The sequence below is a fragment of the Asparagus officinalis genome, chromosome 10 (assembly GCF_001876935.1).
Source record: "Asparagus officinalis chromosome 10, Aspof.V1, whole genome shotgun sequence".
Classification (NCBI taxonomy): Eukaryota; Viridiplantae; Streptophyta; class Magnoliopsida; order Asparagales; family Asparagaceae; genus Asparagus; species Asparagus officinalis.
In genome coordinates this window covers 69789945-69803776 of record NC_033803.1, presented here as the reverse complement: position 1 = coordinate 69803776, position 13832 = coordinate 69789945, and the positions used below count along the sequence as shown (strand labels likewise).

The window sequence follows — 13832 nt, the reverse complement described above, 5'->3', positions numbered from 1 at the left end:
ATTATAATATAAATATTATTTTACTTTATATTAAAATATAATATATTGTACTATACTTACAAATTACTATTATTAATTATTATATTGTATTATATTAGCATGCTATACTATATATAATAATTAATATAATATAATATCAATATATTTAATATAATATATTAATAATATAATATTTAATATAATACATTATTTTATTTATACAAAAATATATATATTACATAATAATTACAATAAAATATATTAAAAGATATCATGTTATAGTATAATATATTATATTATTTTAAACTATAGTATTATATTATATTACATCATAATATTTTACTAATATTAGTAATTATTATATTATATTATAATAGTACGTCATATATATAATAACTATAATAATATTAAGAGAACACAGGTTTTGGAACAATGGGAAAAAAAAGGGGGGTAGGATTATGGTCACTGAAAAAGCCGTCGGTTCAATTAGTTTGAATTAAAAAAACAAATCTAGTAAGGGAAATCAATATTAAGAGAGCCCAACTTAGGCCCGATCCACTGACTCACCTGTAGCCCATGCAACTAGCAACTGCACGGACACATCAAGAAGCTTCTTTCAAGAGAAATCTAGAACAAAGAGGAGCAACATTATCCAATTCCAAAATTAACCCCAAAAAAAACATGCAATTCTAGAGCAAACCAGAAAACATTCACGTCCTTCTCACCTCTCCTTTAAAAACCCATCAGCATTCACAGCTTCTCTCGCTCAGAACTGAAAACACAAAGAGAAAACAACAGCAAACACAAAGAAAAATGTCTCCAGCTCTTTCAAACTTGGCCGCCACATTCTCAGTCCCCCCTCTGCCTTATCCTTCATCACAAAGGAGGAGAATGATGCCGACAGTGAGCAATGGCCTCTTCAGTGTTAAGGCGATGATGGGAGAGAGCTTGGATCACTTGCAGAGAGAGAACAAGCAGCAGAAGATCACTCAGCAGCAGCCCAAGAGGAGAGCTGCTCAATCTGCCCCTTTAGGTAAAATTTACAATGCAACATGTTTTTTTGGTCACATAAGCCTTTAAAAGGGTCTATAAAACAGAGGCAGAATGAGCTGTCTGTTTGCATGCGGGTGGTTCTGATAAAATCCTTTTAGGGTGTGTGTTTTTCAAATCTTATAATTTTAGGATATGAGTTTCACCATGTGATTTAAAATCTATAGGTGTTTTGTTATGGGTTGAGATTTTTAAAATGTTATTTGTTTTATTAATATTTTAAGATTTAAAATACTATAATTTGTAATATTTTGTTTGTTTCAAGCTTAAATTATAGTATTACCAAATGCTAAAATTTTATAATATGATGAATATGCTATCTTGGTGAGGTTATCTTTCACAAAAAAACAAAATTAAGTTTTGTCAAATCCTCTCCAATTGAGAGGTAAGCACACTTATTTATGGGATTTGTTAAAATCCTTTTTAATTGAGAGGATTTATCAAAATATAAAAATTGAGCAATTTTTATATTTTTGGAGTCAATATTCTAAAAATTTTCTTAAAACAAACATTATATATGGAATTTCAAAATACAAAAAAATTTACTTTTTAATCCCAACACTTGTAATCCATACCAAATATTTTTGGTAAAACAAACACCCCCTTATAATATCTTGGAAAATAATAAAAATATCGTATCGGAATAAAAATACCAAGATGCTGATTTAGCCTTTTTTTAATTCTCAAAAATAATTTTGAAAAATAAACAACCTTCTCGAGAGCTTACAAAAGTTTGTTATATCCTCTGTTGTGCAGGCTTATGGGATAGATTTCCAACAGCAAGAACAATACAACAGATGATGGACACTATGGACAGAATAATGGAGGACCCTTTCGCTTACGCTCCGCAAACGCCAACTCCATTACTGACCAACGAAGATCCAACCGCGATGCCGAGCACCTACAGAAGAGGAAGGACTCCGTGGGAGATCAAAGAGAAGGAAGAAGAGTACAAGCTGAGATTCGACATGCCCGGGATGACGAAAGGAGACGTCAAGGTTTGGGTTGAGGAGAAAATGCTGGTCATCAAAGCCGAGAAGTTGAGGAAGAAAGAAGAAGAAGGAGAGAAAGAGGTTGAAGGAGGAGGAGGTTGGGATTTGAGGAGCTATGGGAGGTATAACAGTAGGATAGCTTTGCCTGAAAATGTTGAGGTTGAGAAAATTAAGGCTGAGGTTAAGGATGGCGTGCTTTATATTACGATTCCTAAAGCTAAGGTTTCAGCTAAGGTATTGGATATCAATGTTGAGTAGCTTTATGTGTTTGTGTGACGGGGAATAAATTTCACAGTTGCGAAGTGTTTGCATTGTATAATGTAGAGATGACATTTTCTTTTTTTTGTTTATTTTTAATTTTAAATAAAAAAAATACTGTTCAAAATTGGGACTTCTGCTTATTGCTTGATCAGTGAACAAGTGAAGAATTGAATACGCCTACTGATACACTATGTAGCACGTAGCACGAACACGGATCCGACACGGCCATCTGACATGTCGATACGAGACAAATCCTAAAAAATACATAGGATATGTGTGTTCGACATGTGTGTCCGACACAAACACGACATGGTTTCATGTTATACGTGTCCGTGCTTCATAGCTGATACAAATATCTGAAGAACAAATGCAGGGTATATCAGAAAGCCTCCTTTCATTATGTTAATAAGAACTAAATTGATGCTAGAAATATTTTATCATTCCTTACTGTTAGGTTGAGTAATTATATTGACTTTAGTACTAATCCCATGTTAAGCGTGTTTTGCACATCTAATCAGGATCGATCTTGAGTTGCTAATTTTGTTGTATTTTTCACTCTGTTTGAAATAACTAAATAACAAGATATAAGTGCAAAATGGTATAATCGTAGTTAATAATTGATACAACTTTACTTTCAAGTTTGAAATAATCAAATAGAAAGTTTTAATTCCAAATAAAATTTTCTGTGGATTGAACAGTGTTATTAGGTTTCAAAATTTAGCATGACAGGGCAGCGTAAGCTTTGCTTTTTAAGTGCCGCATGAACGGTGTTCTAATGATTCAAATTTTTAGGCTTTAAATATCCTAATGGTTCACCATCTTTACACTTAAGTACCCTAAGTTGTAAAAAGTAGCAAAAATTTTTGCAACTTAGGGTACCTAAGTGTAAAGATGGTGAAACATTAGGGTATTTAAGTGCCATTTAGCCAAGATTTTATTACAGCTTGTCCAAACGGGCCGACCCAAAAAATTGGGCTCGGGCCAGGCAAAATCGGGGCTCGATCGGGCCCTGGCCGGGCCCCGGATCGGGCCGGTTATTTATTTATTTATTTAAATTTTTTTATTTTTAAGAATACATAGCAAAAAATTAAATAAAACTTTGATAAAACAATCATATTATTAATCACTTGTAATTATATAATTTATAAATACAAAAAATTATAGAAATTAAAATGATAAAAGTAACTTATTTATTAATAATCAGTTAATCATCTACAATTATAAGTTTATTTTAGATTTTGTCGCATCACAATAGATGAATACATCCCAACTAGGTTGATACCTACCCATCTATATTACTATCATTTACAACTTTTTTTAAAATAATTTATCACAAATTTTTAGCTAAGAAATAAAAATTACAAACTGATGAATAATCTCTACTCTTTATCTCTATCTGCTAGTCTCAACTCTTCAAATTTATCTTCAATACAAGCCATCTGATCGATGCCTTGCGTTCTCTTCTCGTACCTCCACTAATCTTGTAGGCACATCACCGCCTGTACAGTATACGGATCTAACGATGTCATGTAGTCGTCGATCAAACGTCTTACTATGTTGAAGGCGGATTCCGAAGCTGCACTATTGGTAAGTCATGAGCCATGATTGAAAGTATAGGATATGAAACTGTTTCATACGCTTTCCATCATTGTAAAATATCGAAACTATTATTTTAACATTTAACATAAGATGCAGTTAAATATTGATCAATTTCATAAACTTCCGTTGATGATCCAAGTACAGATCCACTAGTTAGCTTAGCTATTATTAATTCCCTATCAAAACTCATACTGTTGCCCCGACTTAAACTCGTAGAAGCAGAAGTTGTAGATTGATGTGTAATTACACCATATCTAGATGTATACTCATCATATAATATTTAAAAATAAATTCTAATAGTATTATGATGAGTAAGAACAATATAGTTTGACCATCATTAATGTCTATTATCATGTTACCATACAAAGAATTTAACAAACTTTCAAGGCCAATATCCTTTAAACATGAATCAATAAGAACCCTCAAACCAAAAATTATAGGAATAGACCTAAAATACTTATTAAATTCACTTTCCATTTGAAAAATCATATTTCCAAAATAATTATCCTGTTGGAAGCACGTGAATTGTGGGGGCCACATGGGGAAATATGGGTGAGGGAAACCGCGTGGAGAGATTGACCACGAACCCACGTGAAGACTTGGCCACGAAGTCTTGGAAAGCGCGTTTGAGGAATTTGTTCAGCGAACAAATGAAGGCCCACCCGTTTGCCTTTTTCGCAGCTATATAAATATCCTTGTACCTGTACCTAGGTTTTTGGGCTTGGAGGCGTGTGCAAGCAGCAAAAGTGCAGGAGGACGTGCAAAAGAGTTTTCTCGGCTTGGTGTCTCTTGCGGCTACAGTGCAAGGAGAGTTTTTTCGGCTTAGTGGATTTTTCGGCAGAAGAAAAAGCAAAGCAAGAAAAATAGAAGAGGACTGTGCGGCTGTGCAAAAGAAAAGACAGTGGCCTATTTTTGGGTTTTGTGCATCCTTTGAGAGAGATTTTGTGAGAGATTAGAGAGTTACTTTGAGGGTTTATTTTGTGAGATTGTAAACCTATTGTATTTTCTCTCTAATAGTAGATCCCCCTCCTTGCCCCGTGGACGTAGGCAGTTTGCCGAACCACGTAAAATTAGTTTGTTTGAGTTTGTGGCCATTGTAATAGTTTTTAGGATCCCTCGATGCGCAATCCTAGAGCTGACGAGAGGAAGAGCTAATATCCCACTTTGATGGGATATTAGGCTTCAGATTCTTGTTCCCTTTGAGAAACAAGAATTCTTATCGATCTTTCTCTCTTATTGTGCACCAGAAACTCTGCCGAAATTTCCATTGGGCACAACATATCCATACCATAATTATTAATTTTTTTGAATATTTAAAACTTGTAAAACAGCTTGAATAATAGTTGGATAATAACAACCAAATAATAACATAGTAGCATCATAAAAAACTTGTAACATCTCTTTTATATTATCTATAACTTTCCATTCATCCTCAATTATTCCATACATATTACTAAAGTTAGAACTAGAAGTATAAAAAGCAATAAAATTATTTATAATTTCTTTATAAGCTATTATTACATTTAACATTGCATAGGTAGAATTTTACCTATGGTCAACATCTTTTAAAATTAGTCTGGATTTAAAGTTTTTTCTTTTACAAAATTATTTTTATCTTTTAAGTCTTTGTTCAGAAATATTATGAGCATAAGCTACTGTCCTAACCTTTTTTTATCATGGATTTAATTTCACTAAATACACTTTAAATAATTACATTTAAAATATGACACATACATCTAGTATGAAAAATATCATCATGACATGGCAATAACAAAGATGATTTGATATGATGAACAACTACATTATTATTACTTACATTATCTAGTGAAAGAGAAAATATTTTTTCTGAAATTTCTAATTTTATAAGTTCTCCTACCCAGCACATTTACTACTTCCAGGCGCAAACTGGACACATAGTGGGAAACGATCCCATTATGACTCGACTGTTCATTGGTACCCTCAAGGGGGTCGCTTTTGAATGGTTTCGCAGATTGGAGCCCGGGTCCATCACCTGCTGGAAGGACATGGAAAGGCTCTTGGTGGCCAGATTCTTCGACGATGACACAGAAGTATCTATGGCCACCCTGCTAACTGTGAAGCAGAGGAAGACAGAGTCTGTAAGCAGCTTTGTCAAGAGATTCAGAAACCGATCGTTGCATTCCCGCGATCGAGTTTCCGAGGCCACGCTCATCGAGATGTGCCGGAATAATCTCTCCATCAGCGTTCTGTCCGATATGGGCGCTGTTGAAGCACGCTCATGGAAAGACTTACTCCGCCAAGGAGAACAAGTCGAGAGCATGCTCAAGCATATGGGTGACGAAGACCCGCATGAATTTCGAGGGGATGATGACCAAGATGTCTTGGTAGTGGAGACCGATCCCTCATATCTTCCAAATTTCCCCCGTTGATCCTCTTCAATAGGACAGCGGGCCCACATAGTCGCTCTAATCGCGACAATTCTTGTAATTTTACACTACACTACTGCAATCTCCCGTCGATCCTCTTATAGGACGCGGCCTACAAGCATCACGTTAATAATCACCTCTGATCGTTCTTTACACTCCAACTGGTGCATGAGTTTAACTGCTCCCTTAACACTCCGAAGTACACGAGTATAATGCTTTTTCTGACTCCTCAATCTGTATAGAGGTTAAACTATTCCCTACACTTCCACTCTTGAGCCAGGTTCCCAGTTTCGACGACCGCTCACAAACAGGGCGAGCTTAATAGTTTGGCGAGTGTTGTTCAAAGCGCTGCTGTGGATTCATATATAACTTTGTTCCTATTACAACAAATTCGAAAGGAATAATTCTTTTTATAAGCTTTTACACAACAAAAACAAAAATTACAACTCTGAGAACAAACACGAAATCGTCTATCAATTTTCGTTTCGTGGACTTGCCTGTGCGAGAACGCTTTTGGTTCGCTGGACCGCCGATCACATCGTGAGGGGGCTTTGTTCTAACTTCGTTATCGAAGTAGAAATTGAACGTATCTTCATCGAATAGATGTCGTTTTCTTAAAATCAGTTCGAAGGCTTATTTCTTAGGCGTTGCAGAAATAGAACTCAAACTCTCTGCTCTCTCTTGCTCTGGAATGCTCTAACAAATGCTCCATCCTCGTTCAGAAGTGGACCCTAGGGGGGATTTATAGCTCAAGGGTCTGAACTGCAAAAACTTACAATCGAAGAAATCAGTACGCGGCGAGCAGGTTACGTGTCTCGCTGGGCGACGCAGGTTTGCATTTCTCGACAGCGAGAACGTCAAATTTTGCTGTTCTCGCTCAGCAGAGATAGTAATATGCTGGTCTCAGAAAATGGAGTTCTCGCTGTAACTGTTCTTCACGTTTCAAACTCCGTTATTTGGCAGTTATCACGTGATTTTCGCCATGATGTTTCCAGTTTCCCTTGGCGGGTTATTTGGGGATGTGGGCGGTTGATACTCAGGATCGGTGATTACAAATATGTTAGTTTGCCTATTCAACACTGTTCGCTGCGAGACAGCAAAGACTGTCCCGCTGGCGATTATGACCAGCAAGACTGTGTCACCCACCACCGTCTGCGATAGACAGCAAAGACTGTCCGACCATGGCCGAACGACCGCAAGGAACATTCTGTCACCGCTTCTGCGAGATGACGGAGCAAAGACTGTCTCCTGGCGAAGACAGAAAAGACTGTCCGCTGGCGAGCACGACTGTCTCCCTGTCGAGACGAGTCATATTTGTTTGATTTTTCAAAACAGTATTGAATCCTTTCTTGTGAATTTTGAGTGATCTTTCTCTATGGCTTGGATCTATTAGCATTTTGACGCTACAGGATACCCATCCAAATATTCCAGAATCATTGCTTTTTATAGAGAGCATGTGATCTTTGGATAAGATAGATTTTACTTACGATCACTTCAATGCTTGCTGATAGATTCGTATGACGGACTTGTAAATGGCTTCAATATTTAACCCTCTTCTGCTGTTAATCTATCCAGTTCTCGTTGAATAAGCTAACGTTCTCCCGGCGTCGCGTTATCGCTTGACCGTTGTCGAGATTCTGAATTGATTAGTTGATACTTGCTTCTTTGAATTCGCGTTTACCATTGATTGTTATCCATTGAGATCCTCAGGTTATCCTTAAGATTTCAGGATTAATATTCTCCAGAACTTCCTGTTTTAGGGTGGAATACAGTTTAACTCGTGTACTCATTGATATTCCCACTGTTCCATGTGCAACAGAAAAGTTTCTTGGTCTTCGCTTCCGGCCAAGACAGTGTTCATTGTCTCGCTGGCGACGACAGTGTTTCGTCCTCGCTCGCGAGACAGTGTTCTGTCTCGCTCGGCGAGACAGAGTTGTCTGGTCGCTCAGCGAGACAGAGTTTTCCTGTCTCGCCCGGCTGCTAATAGTCGGTTAGGGTTTTTAGGGTTTTTCACGTCGATTTTTTTTGCGATTTTCAGGCTTCTTGGAGCGATTTTCGATGCGATTTCGACCAGTTCTTCACCTCTTCTTTTCTCTTCGTTTCTGACTTTGGATGGTGCTTTCGTTTTAGTATGAGGATGTTCATTTGTGATTGTGAATTAATAAAGGTCTAGTTTCCTATCTTTTATCTTTCCCAAAATCTTGACTTTGGCACCTGTGACTGTGCATGCGCATTTCGTTGTTTATGCCTTATTTCTCTGTTCTTGTCTCATGATTCAACAAATCTTCAACTATCTCTCGGATTTTCACCTGCTAGACACATTAATCGGATGTCCCCACGTAGAGCTCGAGGGAAGGGAATACCGACGACTGTTCAGAGGCCTAGGAGCTGCCCTGTGGCACCTTCTCGTGAGAACGGTACATTTACTCTTACCTATGTTCTCACGTTCACTTTATATTGTTTGTTGCTCCCATTCCATAATGTATATGCACCTGTATTGCTCTGAGCATCCTCGTTTGTATCTTGAGTACCTCGAGAAGAGCGGTATCTCCTTTGAGGGGTCGCGCTTCAAAGGTTTTGTTTTGCTTTGACACAAACCACTCATATACACAGGGCGTCTTACATCCCATATGTATTGAAAGGTTTTTTGAGTATGCCGTGTATAATGCCCGCATACCTCCTGTATTACTATGGTGGATAGAAAATCGTCACCCTGTTATGAGGATTTTAAATACTATATCTCTTGAATCGCGATATACGTTTTTTCTCTAAATCTTGGATGACACTTACACCATTTATGTGTATCGCTCTCTTTATCAGTCCGATTTCTTACCATATTTACTGCTGATTGTGATACTTGGCGGATAGCGTGACCCCTCTTATTCGGGGGATCCGATTAATTGATTTCTCTCCCCAGTTTAAATATGATTTATAACGAAGTGTTATGAATTAATCGCGAGTAGTTGTCGTGTTCTACGCGATAACACAGATGCGCCCTGTCTCGCGAGCAAGACTCGAACATGCATAAGGAAGCAGATTCTTTTTGGTGACTTCCACAGTAAAGATTCCGAAGTTTGTTTCTGCAGCCTGCGCAATGGTTGCACCAGCATGGTGGATGATCATTTTTATATACTGCCTTTTTATCCTCGGGAGTCATGTCACCTGTTAAATGTCAGGAACATGTCAGTTGGCGGAGAGATGTTCTCGAAAAATTACCGAGGGAACCTTCTGTTTAGCCATCTCCTCATAATATGTGGTTTCATTTGATTCATGGCAGCAAGTTCTCCAGGTTCCAGTGATAAGAGTAAGATAGATCAGCGAGAGGCAACTTTCATACGGGTGACTTAGGACCAGACAATATGTTCTCAGACGAAATGAGTCAGTGAACAAAGCCAACACTGTGAGAACGGTTTAGCTATAATATAATAAGGAAAATAGGAATGCAGGGAGAAAATGATTGCCAAGAGTTGAGTTTCAGGGTTAACTTTTGGCATAGGAGTCATTTATTTCTGGGAACCACAAGGGATGGTGACCAGATTGACCATATAGGTTTGAACGTATTCAGGGCGAGTTCGCAGTTGATAGTAGGAGATTAGCGATGTCCCCGAGTTTTCGGACACACCTGCTAGCTTGCAAGCTGGCCGGGCAAGTGTAAGTTTTCCTTTGATTTGTTCAGATGCTCCAACCCGGAAACACTTCTATCTTCTTTTACCAGACGGGGAACTATGGGACCACTAGCCACTGGCATGAATTGATGGCAACAGTGTCTGCGTTTGCTACTGAGGGACGTCCCTGAATTAGGCCATATCAGAGTTCTTTGTGCCGACCACAATCAAGCTGATTAGATGAAAGCGTGGCTAAGCCTCGATGCGACCTATGCACTCTATGGATTGACCTGCTATATCATATAGACCGAATGGCCGAGAGCGAGCGCACAAGCAGAAAGAAGGTACTACCTCATCAGTGTTTAAAAGCACTTCGGCTGATCTATCTCTTCAAGAACTGGAGTCTGTTCGGCAGATGTGTGCGGATGTCTCTCCTGAGTCACGGAGTGAATCATAACAGCTTTTGCTTAGAGAAACCAACGGCAGTTCAGTACCTTCCGATACAGAAGATGGATTTTGCGACGGCACCTTAAGTTCCGTCTTCATATCTGTGGCAAGCTGTCAGTGTTCGCATCTAGCTAACTGGCTCTCTTCGGCCGGTTTTAGCTTATGGTTAAAGATCGGATGCTGTTCGCCCATCAATCCGCCAGATGCGATGCCAATGGAAGTATTGTATTTCGTCCATGCTGGTCAGGTCGCCAAATTTCTCTGCTTCCCGCTTGGTGGCCGATATCTAGTGGATTGCCCAACTAATTCTCCGCATTTACAGGGAAAAGAAACCTTCCGCCAGCCTTGTCCGTTCGAAGCTGGAGCTGCCCTTACTTACTTAATGGCTGGTTGGTCGCTTCATCGACAGATTTAATGGAGGCTCCTGATCGTAGATCTCCAGTGTCCTCTGTTTGTCAAAATCTCGAGAATTGAAATGGAGAACATCGAGAGCGGAAATAAGAGGCAGTTTAAAATTCACAAATGTTGCGTTAACAGCCAGCCCCAGGGAAAAGCAAGAAAAACAATGCAAATAACAGGCAGACACGTATTAAACTCTAACATCTGCAACAGTACAAGGGTATTATTTATTCCATTGCTTCCTCAGTTCTCTCATTCAAGCCAACGGGTTCCATATACGTGTAGCGATGTAGAGACCCAGGGGAATGTTGCTCTGGATGGGCTCGGGGTTGCTTCACGATGGTTGCATGAATATTCGTACCTGTATCTGTTTGTTCGGTATGGTGTTATTTCGGGCACATCGAACCTATTCATTCCATGTCGGCTTCGCCGTCAGTTCGGGTATGATCAGATTACTCGGCGAACCCGTGATCGTCACTTCATTCGCTTTCAGGTGACTTATGCGGGGATGAGCTTGTTTTGGAGCATTGCCTGGTGCCAATGTTGATCTTTTGATCTCCCCTTTAGAGCACGCCGCCTTCTGGTGACTTTCCTACTTTTTTTTAAATGGCTGTTAGCCACCAATATTGTCACGTTCGACGTAGGGAGGATATCAGACCAAGGAGAATAGCTCTTACGGCAAGCAGCACGAATACGTAGATCCTCAGCGAAGCATGGTTAGATGTCGCCTCGAGAAAGAGGCTGCTGATCTATCAAGGAAGGAATGGAATGGCTCGCTCACTAAGTCCAATGGTAGTTGAAGTTAAGAATTTGCCAAACTCTGAAGAAGTGCGGATAGATTTCGACGGAGGCCGGAGTGAGATAGTCATTAGTATCTGTTGAAAATACGTGGGTCTCTCTGATTCTTGTCTTTGCGAGGCCTGTGTGAATCTGTTGCATCTACTCATTCACATAGCTAACTTTCGGAAAAAACGGGAGACGGAGGCAGTCGTCATGACTATCTAATCGGATGAGTTAGCATTCTTAGTGGGACACGAAGGGAGAAGGGGATGAATGTTGCTCTTGCTCGTCAGGAAAGATCTCGCTGTCAACAAGCTCATAACCAATTCCTCCTCGCATGTTATTTACGCACTACGTCCTCTACGGGTCTGAAGACAATCACGAGAGAACAAACAGAAAGCTGTTCTTGAACCGCGGTTCATCTTTCTGCGTAGAAGTATATCTTGGTGTAAGTTTTTCTGATGGAACTGGTTTATTTATTTTTATCTCTTCTTACATTTTTTTTTTTATGCTCGACTCATTTGTTCATTTCATTTCGTGAGGGTGAGAGTCAAGAGAGGGAGAAATCAAGTTGAGCTGCTTCTCCTGGGTATGAGACTGAGGGACCGCTTCGTCAGCAATGCAAGATATTCTGTAAAGAAGGAACAACTCGCACGGTTGCTCAACTCCATTTGTCCTACGCTACGGATACAGTACTGATCTTTCCTCCTTCGGAGAGAACATCGAGAAATGATGGTCGGACGTGTGCTCCTCATGACCTGTGCGTTCTCTCCTTTTAGTCAATTAAAAGAAGCAGGTCCAGTAGTCGGAGCTCTCGATTTCAGCCGACATGAGGTAAACGTCTTTGTCTTGGGAGATTCGTCTAATTTACTGTTTTTTATGGTTCCTCATGTTTCTCTTAGAACTCCGATGCCGGCCTTTGCTAGGGAGGACAGCTCACCCATGCACCAAGTCGGGATGATCTTTAATATTTCGTTCAAATTCTCAGAGGACGACATCAACAATCTTGATTCTTGGTTATAGAGAAAGCTCTGATGCACTATCGTCTAGGGTTGGATTGATTCAACGGAACAGACGGTTCCTTTCTGAGAGTTATACTTGGTTCTGTGAACTCGCGATATATATATACCTAGTTCTATTATTTTGACTTGAGATTAATCATATAGTGTCTGTTATTAGACAAACTGCTGAGCTGATACTCTATATTACTGGACGTCTGATCGGCAGGGGTAGCGATCTCGTAGCCTGCACAGTGGGCGGAACTGAGGTTGATTTGCATATCAGTTCTTAGCTAACCTTCTATCTATGGCCATGATTGATAGAAGTCACCTGTACTCCAGATTAGTGCGGGGTCCAGCGCCAACTGAAGTTGCTTCGGCTGATGTTTTGCTATATGCTGTTCATTTTCTAACCATTACTTTGTTTCATATTGGGTATAATCTCCTTATGTCATTTGTACTCTTCGTTTGTGAATCACTCTTAAGAGCTCTTAGCTTGGACGCCGTCTTCTGGAAGCTTATTGAAAAACTCTGATGTAGCGGGTGCATCCAATACAGTTCCTGATACCTGTTTGTTCCGGAATTAGGCTTCGTCTTTGGGTGACACGTCTGTTGAAGTTCTTCTGTCGACCTGGTATGCTTTACTGGTTGTCTTGTATGCTACTTATTTTATATATTTTATTATTATATATATAATATTTTTTTATTATATTATATATATATTTTTATATATTTATATACTCTTTATTGATTATTTATTTCTCGCAGTTCCTTATCATTTCAAATCAATCCAAGCGTTATTGGGTTGTGACGTCCGGAAGTCTGTTATCTGCTCTAATCTCCAGCTTCTTCCTTTTTGAACTCTATGGTCATCGCTTCTCTTCAAAATGTATTTGAGTTTATAAAAATCTTTGAGCATTTTATTCAGGGTCGAGAGGGAAGGTATACGCTTAGCGTTCAGTACGCTTTTTGGTTGTTTGAGGCACTATTGACTTCTGCAACTCTTCGCACAAGGCGTACTTCATCGCTTTATTTGGGATCCGCGCTGCAGGGGTGGTAATTCTCAAGGAATTGCCACTCTGAACCATGCACAATTAAGAGACACCAGTCTCCAGTTAGTGTGAATATTGGCAGGAACAAGCAAGGTACTACGAGAGATGATAAATCAGGTGGGCGAGAAATAGCTCGCTTAGGGAGACTGCTGGCCTGGATGCTCTTGATGTTTGGAGTCTGAGTACGCAGGAATTCATGTTGAGGAGCCTTCAGCAATGAACTTTCAAGATAAATAATTGCTGAGAGGAACAGAGGTTCGCTGCG

At 39.4% G+C, this 13832-nt stretch overlaps 1 pseudogene; it reads left to right on the top strand.

The window, feature by feature from the left end:
- On the top strand, window positions 679–2324 carry LOC109825788 (annotated as a pseudogene).